Raw genomic sequence first — 12,341 nt, 5'->3', positions numbered from 1 at the left:
AACATTATAATCTCTCACATTAACATGCTAATCTCTCACATTAATACACTAATCTCTCACATTAACACGCTAATCTCTCACATTAACATTATAATCTCTCACATTAACATGCTAATCTCTCACATTAACATTATAATCTCTCACATTAACATGCTAATCTCTCACATTAACATTATAATCTCTCACATTAACATCATAATCTCTCACATTAACATTATAATCTCTCACATTAACACGCAAATCTCTCACATTAACATTATAATCTCTCACATTAACATCATAATCTCTCACATTAACATTATAATCTCTCACATTAACATTATAATCTCTCACATTAACATAGCCACCTCAGCGCGCTCGCCGTGGAGGCGGCTCACTGATCTCACATTAATATGCTAATTTTTACCTGCAGCCCTTTGATTGGTGGAAAACCCACCAACGTCGCGGTCCCTGCCCACCACCTACATTAACATTGGCTGCTGACATTTGGGCTCCGCCCATTTCAAACCTTGATAAACAGTTTGCCTTTAGAAGCTAACCCCCTTGACCTGACGACGACCACTTGCGTTGCGATCGAAACCTCGTAGCTTTTTGTTATTTTCTTTGAACCTATATACGTGACTTCACCGAAAGACCCAAAGAATATGGGACTATCGTTTTTCATGGGAAAAGAACGGATAATAATACACTGTAACATGATAACAAATGTATTTTAATAGCTTTAAAAAGTCAAAGAGTCACCCACTTGTTCGCCAACGCGTGGCCTGGAATCTTCTCCCGGTGGTCTCCAGAGCCTGGAGGCAGCAGCACATTTATTGCGCTGTTGTTGCAAATTCTCAGAAGTGTTCACATTTTTTGTGAAGCACCCTGCATATACTATAAAAACAAATGAAGCATTTTATTGCAGTGTCAGTTGCTTGAACTTTAGTTGCATGGAGGAAGAAAAAGATTTCACCTAGAAGAAGGCGTGATGATGCGGGCAGCGATGAGAAGGATACTGCCACTATTTGGACGCATGTGTAGGATGGACAACAACAGGGGAATTAAAAGTGTTGTTGTTTTGATTGAAAGCTTTCGTGACTGCAGGGATTCATATTCTTGGTTCTTTCGGTAAAGTCACGTAGAAGGGAAACAATAAAATAATAATATTTTTTATTATTTAATATTATTATTTATTATTATTTTATTGTTTCCCTTCTACGTGACTTTACCGAAAGAACCAAGAATATAGTGTTGTTGTTGTTCGGGAAAAATGGAAGGTACCGGAAAGAGAGTAAGACCTCACCGAGGCTGTCTTGACGATGACATCAAGAAGAGATTGGCACCAGAAAGTTGTGGCCAACCACTCGAGAATATTGGCACGAGACAGCAAAGTGGAAACAAAATATGAAATGTGCAGTGGACACTTACGGGGCTATCTGCCCATGGATCGTGATGATGACATGGAGGAAATGCACCCTGAGAGGACGTCCACCGGGGAGAGACGGAGCGGTGAAATCCGCTCGCGTGCACAGCGCACGCCATTGGAAAAACCGTGGCGGGCTGGAGGGGGGGGGGGCAGGGGGTGGGGGCCTTCATCCAGCAGTGGAGTGACAAACAGCCAGCGAACGTTCAATGAGGATGGCACAGACATTTGCGTGCTCTCTAGTCTCAAAAACTTACATATAGGGTGGCCCAAACGTCATGTTTTTTTTGTTATTTTATTCGAACCTATCTAGGTGACTTTACCGAAAAACCCAAATAATATACACGAAATAAACGCCTGTGTCCTGACCTTTGGGCCGCACTGCATACCTCTATCTGACATCGCTTTCAGTCCGATGCCGAAAGAGCTTGTTGGTGATTAGAAACCCATGATCTGGCCCATGCCTTCCAATCACTTCGGCTCAGGTGTCTGCGTCATGACCCACTGGGGCATTAAAGTCACCCAATACGATGAATTTGTCGCGAGGGGCCACTTTAGCTGACAACTAAAATACATGTTGATAGAAGGCATGTGACTCATCAGCCTTGCTTCTGTACCCTCCACAGACGTTCAGATTAATTGCTCGCTTGTTGGTGATGGGGAGGCGAGCCCACAATGAAACAAAAAATATAAACTAAATAATTTTGTCTTCTTTGGTTCTTTCGGTAAAGTCACGAGACTGTCCTCCAGGGACGAGACTGTCCTCCAGACACCTGATGAAGGCCGCTTGTGTTGTGGCCGAAACGTCGTGAGAATTTTATTGTGTTATTTTATTTTATCAATTTATTATTTTATTCTCATTCTACGTGACTTTACCGAAAGAACCAAAGAAGATAAATCCTTGCAGTCACGAAAGCTTTAAATCGAAAAATAATTTTGTATTTAATCAGATAAGGCCGACTAAGATATGTGGCTCTTTGGCAGAAGTGACCTGGCCACAAATGATAGCTCAACGAAGTGGCTTATCACGTGGAAATGCATAGCAACCAAATACTCTAAACGCATGTTTCTAAATGTGGAGAGAAAAACCGGAGGATCCTGAGGAAAATCCACGCGACCACGGGGAAAGCGTGCACACTCCAAATATATATGCGTCAGGGTCACGATCAAACGACCTGTAAACCAGGCGAGGTAATTAACATCTCGCCACCGTGGCACTCTTGGCTTGGACTTACCCACACCAGCTCGCCGCCACGCTGCCTCGCCTCCTTAATGATCTTATTCAGAAGAAAATCCACTCCCTCTTGTCTGACGCTATCCTTCCCCGAGCAGAGGACTGACTGGAGAACTGAGTCGTCTATCCCATCATGGTAACTGGAACCACAACCAGCCCACCGGACATCTTGCATTCCACAAAGGTCCAGGTGGTTCCGGTCCAACTCCCGACAGAGGAATGGCAGCCTCTGTTCTCCTCCCCAGCGAATGCTCGTGGCCATGTCCTGTTTCAGGTGGAGGTTCCGCAAGGTGGTTGGCAGAGCGGGTGGGGGTCAGTCCCCTGGTTCCACCAAACGAGGTTTGGCCAGGGGGCACCATTGAACACCTCTCCCCTTGGGGTGTCCAGGACCACGCTTATTAAGATTCTATATATATAAGCATGTCCGTTGTCATGGTCCTTGGGTAATTAAGTTTTATGTGCAGGGGATTAAGGGACCCTCTTGTTGTGTGAATGCGCCGATGTCCTCTTAACCAGACGAGAGCGCCCCCCCCTCCACCCCATCTGGTGGTGGAAGTGAGCGCGCCGTGGGGGTAGACATCTGACGAACGTCGGCCTTTCTCCCCCTCTCTCGTCGCGGTATTACTCACAACAAACCGCAGCGTTACCGCCTGACGCTGCGACGGGGGTGGGAGCGGGGGTTGTCTGGCGAGGCATCCTCAGACACACACTCATCCCACACGCAGACAAAGACCCCCCCCCCCCTCGTACAGTCTTAACAGACTGTTGGGGCAAGTGCTGTTAGCGAGCAGCACCTATTAAGGCCGACACGGCACACGAGCGCGTGGGTGGCCAACACCATGCCCGGACGCCTTTGTCTCCCCAGCGCTGATGTTTACGCACCGCACCGGGCTGAGTCGACATCGGGACGGTTCAGATATTTGTCACCCATGTTGGTTGTGAGTGAGAATCGAACCGCGAGGTTCTTCGTGCAGTGCGCTAACCGCTACACTACCGGTCCCTAATGTACACGTATAGATACACACGCACACACAAATAATAATAACAACGCGATTTGCCACTCAGTGGCGGTGACATCACTGTAGCGCTTGCGACGGTATTTCTGGATGTACTGACATACACACCAAAGACAAAGTTCCCCCACATAGCATGCATGCGTTGCTGAGCCAAGTGCTGTACTAACACACTCGTGATTATTATTACTTCGCTTGCTTGCCCGGGAATTCCTCGCTGAGTCTCACGATCATTTTGTTAGGAGGGTCCTGCCAGCCAGGGCTTCGCGTTAGGGGCGGGGGTGGGGGCGATGGTGATCGCTCTGTACAATAACGAGGCTGTCATTTGGTCGGTGGATTGAGATTTTTCTTCTCCTCTTCAAATTTGGCAAAATGTGGGCCCACGACGCCGGGCCACAGCGCCCCATTTTGCGAACATCACGGGATGCTGACAGTCCGCAGGCTGCGTGCACTCCGAGTGGCATTTTGTGTGGGGGTTTCTTTGACGGTTGAATCGCCTGCAATTATAATCGGGGTGGCCGCTAGATTCGAACCGTGAACATCTGCAACGAAGGGCGCGTTACATAACGCGCAGAGCCATACAAACTCAGGCACGATGACAACAACCGCCATTAGCCGCGAAGGGGCGGTGACATCAGCACGGCGCTTGTGCCAGGCTAGGTGCACACAAAATACAAAGATCCCCCGTATTGCCTCGACAGACTTTTTTTTGCGCAAGCGCTGTTAGCGAGCACCTATCAAGGCCGGCACGGCACACGGAGGGGGTGGTCTGCCAACACCGCGCACGGCCGCCTTTGTCTCTCCCCAGCGGTGATGTTTTGCAAGCCACCCCGGGTATTCATTTAAGGGTGGCCGGGTTCGTAGCGTAGCGTGCTAACCGCTGCTCCACCGCTCCCCAAGACATCACAAACCACACGCACGTGGGTACGGGTGGCACAGGGGTGAGCGCACTGCGCCACGAACTCGCCCGAGTTCGATTCCTACTTTAACAGCGAATATCTGAGCCGGCCCTTGGCCTCCCCCGCCCCCCTAGGTCGACTCAGCCTTAAGCGAGTACCTGGTACGCGGTGTGTAAAATCATCGTGAGAGAGCCGCAGGGCCCACTCTCGTGTGCCCTTAATAGGTGCTCGCTAACACCACTTGCGCCCAACGCTCTGTTGAAAACGCTATCCCGGGGGGGTGATCTTTGTGGTGTGTGGGGGGTGTGAGAGGCAGGCGGTGAGACTGCGTCTCGTCTCCGCGCCCTCTGGCCGTCTGACGCACCCGCGGATTCACAGGCGAGGGTCAACAGAAATCCGCGGAAGTTTCGCGTTCATCCGCAGCTGGCACAGCCCGGAGGGATGGCGGGGAGGGGGGAAGCTGCCGCGAGTGAGGGGTGGGGGTGGTCATTGGAGCCAAGAGGCGGGAGTGGTCCCCACTCGCTCACACTCACCAAGATCACTCACCACCTCGATTTATCACGACCTCACTCACTCACCACCTCGATTTATCACGACCTCACTCACCACCTCGATTTATCACTCACTCACTTACTCACCACCTCGATTTATCACTCACTCACCACCTCGATTTATCACTCACTCACTCACCACCTCGATTTATCACTCACTCACTTACTCACCACCTCGATTCATCACTCACTCACTCACCACCTCGATTTATCACTCACTCACTCACCACCTCGATTTATCACTCACTCACTCACCACCTCGATTTATCACTCACTCACTCACCACCTCGATTTATCACGACCTCACTCACTCACTCATCACCTAGATTTATCACGACCTCACTCACTCACCACCTCGATTTATCACAGACCTCACTCACTCACTCACCACCTCGATTTATCACGACCTCACTCACTCACCACCTCGATTTATCACGACCTCACTCACTCACTCACCACCTCGATTTATCACAGACCTCACTCACTCACCACCTCGATTTATCACAGACCTCACTCACTCACCACCTCGATTTATCACAGACCTCACTCACTCACCACCTCTAGTTATCGTCTCTATCACTCACTCACCACCTCTAGTTATCGTCTCTATCACTCACTCACTCACCACCTCTAGTTATCGTCTCTATCACTCACTCACCACCTCTAGTTATCGTCTCTATCACTCACTCACCACCTCTAGTTATCGTCTCTATCACTCACTCACCACCTCTAGTTATCGTCTCTATCACTCACTCACCACCTATAGTTATCGTCTCTATTACTCACTCACCACCTCTAGTTATCGTCTCTATCACTCACTCACTCACCACCTCTAGTTATCGTCTCTATCACTCACTCACTCACTCACCACCTCTAGTTATCGTCTCTATCACTCACTCACCACCTCTAGTTATCGTCTCTATCACTCACTCACTCACCACCTCTAGTTATCGTCTCTATCACTCACTCACTCACCACCTCTAGTTATCGTCTCTATCACTCACTCACCACCTCTAGTTATCGTCTCTATCATTCACTCACCACCTCTAGTTATCGTCTCTATCACTCACTCACTCACCACCTCTAGTTATCGTCTCTATCACTCACTCACTCACCACCTCTAGTTATCGTCTCTATCACTCACTCACTCACCACCTCTAGTTATCGTCTCTATCACTCACTCACTCACCACCTCTAGTTATCGTCTCTATCACTCACTCACTCACCACCTCTAGTTATCGTCTCTATCACTCGCTCACTCACTCACCACCTCTAGTTATCGTCTCTATCACTCACTCACCACCTCTAGTTATCGTCTCTATCACTCACTCACCACCTCTAGTTATCGTCTCTATCGCTCACTCACTCACCACCTCTAGTTATCGTCTCTATCACTCACTCACCACCTCTAGTTATCGTCTCTATCACTCACTCGCTCACTCACCACCTCTAGTTATCGTCTCTATCACTCACTCACTCACCACCTCTAGTTATCGTCTCTATCACTCACTCACTCACCACCTCTAGTTATCGTCTCTATCACTCACTCACTCACCACCTCTAGTTATCGTCTCTATCACTCACTCACCACCTCTAGTTATCGTCTCTATCACTCACTCGCTCACTCACCACCTCTAGTTATCGTCTCTATCACTCACTCACTCACCACCTCTAGTTATCGTCTCTATCACTCACTCACTCACTCACCACCTCTAGTTATCGTCTCTATCACTCACTCACTCACCACCTCTAGTTATCGTCTCTATCACTCACTCACTCACCACCTCTAGTTATCGTCTCTATCACTCACTCACCACCTCTAGTTATCGTCTCTATCACTCACTCACCACCTCTAGTTATCGTCTCTATCACTCACTCACCACCTCTAGTTATCGTCTCTATCACTCACTCACCACCTCTAGTTATCGTCTCTATCACTCACTCACTCACCACCTCTAGTTATCGTCTCTATCACTCACTCACCACCTCTCACCGCCGTTATGAACTTCGGCACGACGCCACAGGGGGTAGGTGGGTGGCCAGCACCATGCCCGGCCGCCTTTGTCTCCCTAGTGGCGATGTTTACGCACCGCGCCAGGTACTCATTTGAGGCTGAGGCGACCTAGGGGAGGCCCAGGACCGGTTGAGAATCATCACCGGTGACGGCCATGAGCAGGAATCTAACTCCGGTAGCCAGGTTCGTAGTGTAGCGTGCAAGCCGCTGCCCTCCCCGTTATCACCACCTCACTCACCATCTCCATCATCATCATCGCCTCACTCACCATCTCTATCACCATCTTTATCATCACCACCTCACTCACCATCTCACTCACCATCATCATCGCCTCACTCACCATCTCTATCATCATCATCACCTCACTCACCATCTCTCTCACCATCTCACTCACCATCTCTATCATCATCACCTCACTCACCACCTCACTCACCATCTCTATCATCATCACCTCACTCACCATCTCACTCACCATCTCTATCATCATCACCTCACTCACCATCTCTATCATCATCACCTCACTCACCATCCCACTCACCATCTCACTCACCATCTCTATCATCATCACCTCACTCACCATCTCTATCACCATCACCATCATCATCACCTCACTCACCATCTCACTCACCATCTCTATCATCATCACCTCACTCACCATCTCACTCACCATCTCTATCATCATCACCTCACTCACCATCTCACTCACCATCTCTATCATCATCACCTCACTCACCATCTCTATCATCATCATCATCACCTCACTCACCATCTCACCATCTCTATCATCATCACCTCACTCACCATCTCTATCACCTTCATCATCATCATCATCACCTCACTCACCATCTCACTCACCATCTCACTCACCATCTCTATCATCACCTCACTCACCATCTCACTCACCATCTCACTCACCATCTCTATCATCATCACCTCACTCACCATCTCACTCACCATCTCTATCACCATCACCTCACTCACCATCTCACTCACCATCTCTATCACCATCATCATCATCATCACCTCACTCACCATCTCACTCACCATCTCACTCACCATCTCTATCATCATCACCTCACTCACCATCTCACTCACCATCTCTATCACCATCACCTCACTCACCATCTCCTACCGCCGCATTCACCACCTCACTCACCGCCTCACTCACCACTTGTCACCACTTGAGTCACCGCCTCACTCACCGACACACTCACCACCGCACTCATCCCTTCACTCACCACCTCTCTTACTTACCTGCTCCCTCACCCACCGCCTCTGTCTCACACTCGCGACCTCGCTCGCTACTGCAACCCCACTCACTATTTCTCATCACCCCTCTCACCGGCCATTAGTAACTCGCACTCACTTCATATCGGCTTCAACGTCACACTCCACTACCCCGTTCACTGATGCTCTGCCGGGCGCTGGGGTTGTGTGTCACGCGTCCCACCAGGGGAGACAAAGGCGGCCGAACGTGGCCGTTGGTCGCCCGTGGGCTGTGCTCGCTTTCGTAGTGTCACCCGCCCACGGCACTTGCTCCAGCAGCCTGTTAGAGGCTACACGGGAGGGTTCTCCGTCTGTGTTTAGCGCAGGCAATGTCGACCTCTGGCTGTAGTTGTGTCTGCCTGCCCTACCGCGTGACGGCACCTATCACAACCTCGGCGCCCGCATTTTTGTTGCATATAATTCGGGAAATGTTGATAATTGTTTTTTTACCATTTTATCTGGCAACAAAACTGACACCTTTTTTACAAGGAGTCATGTTTACATTGACCACAATACCTGCGGTCGGAACGCAAACAAAAAACAACAATTTCGATTTAAAGCTTTCGTGACTGCAATGATTCATCTTCTTTGGTTCTTTCGGTAAAGTCACGTGACTTTACCGAAAGAACCAAAGAAGAAAAAAACAACTCTGATAATGTATGTGGCACTGTCCTTGAAATTGATTGGTCCACACCCGAGACAGCTTTCTTTAGAGCCTCGTCTCACATGGTGTTGGACCAGAAGAAGCCAAAAGGCGAATGATGTTTCTAATCGGGAAATGTTGTTTTTTTTCATTCTCCCAGTTATAGTCGTGAGACTCGACTGTGTATATTCGTGCCAAATTTCAGCTGTCCAGCCCTCGCGGGACATCACCACGATTGACATCAGCCATTCACAATCAGTGGCGTAGTCGTAACGTATATTGTAGGCTCGGGGATTGCGTCAATCGGTCAGGTGGGGCCCCAATGTTTGATTTGTCTCGCACGGTGGCACCTCGAGGCTGTGAGACATCGCGGCTCCTCTCGCCTAAACACATCGTCGTTACGGTCACGGTCTCGGAACATTTCGCGCTGTAGGGGCGCTCCGTCTTCACAAAAGAAGTTCTCTGTTCTTGTACACTGCTGTTGAAAACAAATATCATGGTGGTGGTTGTCAAGGGGGCCCCAACTCGTAGTTTTGGCCACGGGAGGCAGGGCAAGGCACCCCCTGCCTGCCCCACGCCACTGATCATAGTGCGTGCCGACGTGCCAAGTTCCAGACGCGATTCGCACTGCCAAGAGGAGTTGGGAGAGTCTTGGGCACGAGACGACGCCAGGGCTGGAAGGGGCGATATTCGCATCCGCATGTGGATAGGCACACGGCAAGCGTCGCTTCGCCCACTGCCAAACCTTGGCCAGGACCCTCCTGGAAGAAGAGTCGCGAGACTCTGCGAGGCTTTCCTGTCTCAGCTGGGCCCCGCGGTCACCCTGACGCCTGCTGCTGTAGATTTGGAGTTTGCGTGTCTCTCTCCCGGTGGTCGCGTGGATTTCTCTCCAGCTCCTCAAGTTTTTCCTTCCACATTTAGAAATCAACATCACGCGTTCAGAGTATTTGTCTGCAATACATTTCCACACGACAAAGCCATTTCGTTGAGCTTATCATTTGTGGCCAGGTCACCTGTGGAAAAGAGCTGCATAACGCAGTGGGCCTCATCTGGTAAAATAAAAAAGTGGATTTTATTGTCAAAACTGTTCGAGTCTTTGAACAACATCATGTCGAGTAAAATTCTCACCGCGTTCTTGTAGCGCCACCAGGCGGGCACCAGCGGATGGGGCGGGCAATGCGGGAGTGAGGCCCTGCACCCCATTGCCCCTTTGGCAACAAAGACAAAGATCCCCGTTTAAACTTGTTTCGAAGCTTTCGTGACTGCAGGAATTAATCTTTGTTTTTTTTTTCCGGTAAAGTCACGTATAAATAAGAAATAATAAAATAACATAATAGCGTACGACGTTTCGGTTGCAACACAAGCAGCCATCATCAGGTACAGAAGAGCTAAATTTACGAGAGAGGGGAAGCACATAACCCCAGATGTATACACAGACACCCAAGTAGGGGGAACTAACACCGACACAATAGGGGACACAGAGAGAGAAGCATACCAAACAGAGTTTAGCAGAATTTGTAAACCATATAAAGCAACACAGACGGTCGGTCAAAACACAACGCATAGCCTGGTTGATTACGTTATTTCAAAGATTGCTAAATTGCAAGTTAGGTATGAAATTTAAGATACAGTCGGCACACACACACATAGACATTCAAGTAGAGCGGACCAGCACAGGTACAAGCACACAGTGAAGTCGCCTTAAATAGGCAGGTCCGCTCTACTTGAATGTCTATGTGTGTGTGCCGTCTGTATCTTAAATTTCATACTTAACTTGCAATTTAGCAATCTTTGAAATAACGTAATCAACCAGGCTATGCGTTAATTGTGTTTTGACCGACCGTCTGTGTTGCTTTATATGGTTTACAAATTCTGCTAAACTCTGTTTGGTATGCTTCTCTCTCTGTGTCCCCTATTGTGCCGGTGTTAGTTCCCCCTACTTGGGTGTCTGTGTAAACATCTGGGGTTATGTGTTTCCCCTCTCTCGTAAATTTAGCTCTTCTGTACCTGATGATGGCTGCTTGTGTTGCAACCGAAACGTCGTACGCTATTATGTTATTTTATTATTTCTTATTTATACGTGACTTTACCGAAAAAAACAAAGATTAATCCCCCGTATAGCCTGTAACAGACTGTTGGGGCAAGCGCTGTTCGCGAGCACCTGTGAAGGCCGGCACGGCACACGAAGGGGTTCCTGGCCAGCACCACGCCCGCTCGCCTTTCTCTCCCCAGTGGCGATGTTCACTCATCTCACCAGGTACTCATTTTGAGGCTGAGTCGAGCTAGGGGAGGCCCAGGACCGACTCTGACTCTGGACCCAACAGAGAGGAGCTGAGCCTCTTAGTAACCAAGGGCTGGGCTATGCAAATGTGTTCCTCCCCTCCCCCTCCACCATCGTTAAGGCGTGGGGAGCGGTTTGGGGCAATGAAAAAGATTCCATGACGAGGAGGAGGAGGAGATGCTGCGCTGTCGCATCGTCGTGGGTGGCATGGGAGCTGGCTCAGGGAGCTAATTGGGGGGCGCAGTCCAATTTCCCATCCTCGTCATCCTAGCCAAGGCGCCTGGTTCCACCCGGCCCATGGGACTCGTGCAGTTGCACAATCTGCACACTCCATGGCTGCGCCACACTGGAGCTGATGAGTTCCAGCGCGTGACAGGAAGAGGAGGATGAGGAGGAGGAGGCAGGTGGATGATGTTGAACTCGAGAGTCGCTCTGCACGAGAAGTGATTGAATCACACCTCGGTACCTGTTGGGAGGCCACCCGCCGCAACAGTTGTTCCTCGTGAACCCACGAGATGGCGACTCGCCGCCTCTCTCCTCCACAGCCGCACCCGTGGGACTCGGAATCTACCATTTGGATTCGGGGTACGGGAGAGCGGGTGAGACGCGAGGGAGGTGGGGACTCTGATGCGGGGGAGCTGCGGATGGTGGGAGGAGCTGGGAGTGGAGAGCTGGCACGGAATGAGCCACCACTCACAGTGAACACACTGTGGCCTTACAAGGAGCGCTAGTTAACAGGTGTCGTTTCGGGCAATGGACCTTCTTCGTAGCACGTCATTGCGTTCACGTGCGTGGGCTCCGCGCTCTCGAAGCTTCAAAGAGCACGTGCTCTCTTGGAAGATTATCGTGCTGTCCGCCCGGGTTCGATTCCCGATTAGCGCGCGCGGTTATTTTTTATTATATATATTTTTTTCTAGCAATAACTGAGAAGGCGCCGTGGATCGGGGCTCGAACTTTGCGTCGTCTATGGTTAGGCGGCGAGTACTCGAGACGCGTGTATCCTTCACTGCCATCGCCTTACAAAGCCATGCACGT

Source organism: Petromyzon marinus, chromosome 16, assembly GCF_048934315.1.
Source record: "Petromyzon marinus isolate PM22_M1 ecotype Great Lakes invasive population chromosome 16, UKy_Petmar_22M1.pri1.0, whole genome shotgun sequence".
In the NCBI taxonomy this organism is placed as follows: domain Eukaryota; kingdom Metazoa; phylum Chordata; class Hyperoartia; order Petromyzontiformes; family Petromyzontidae; genus Petromyzon; species Petromyzon marinus.
Note: the sequence above shows the minus strand (reverse complement) of the source record.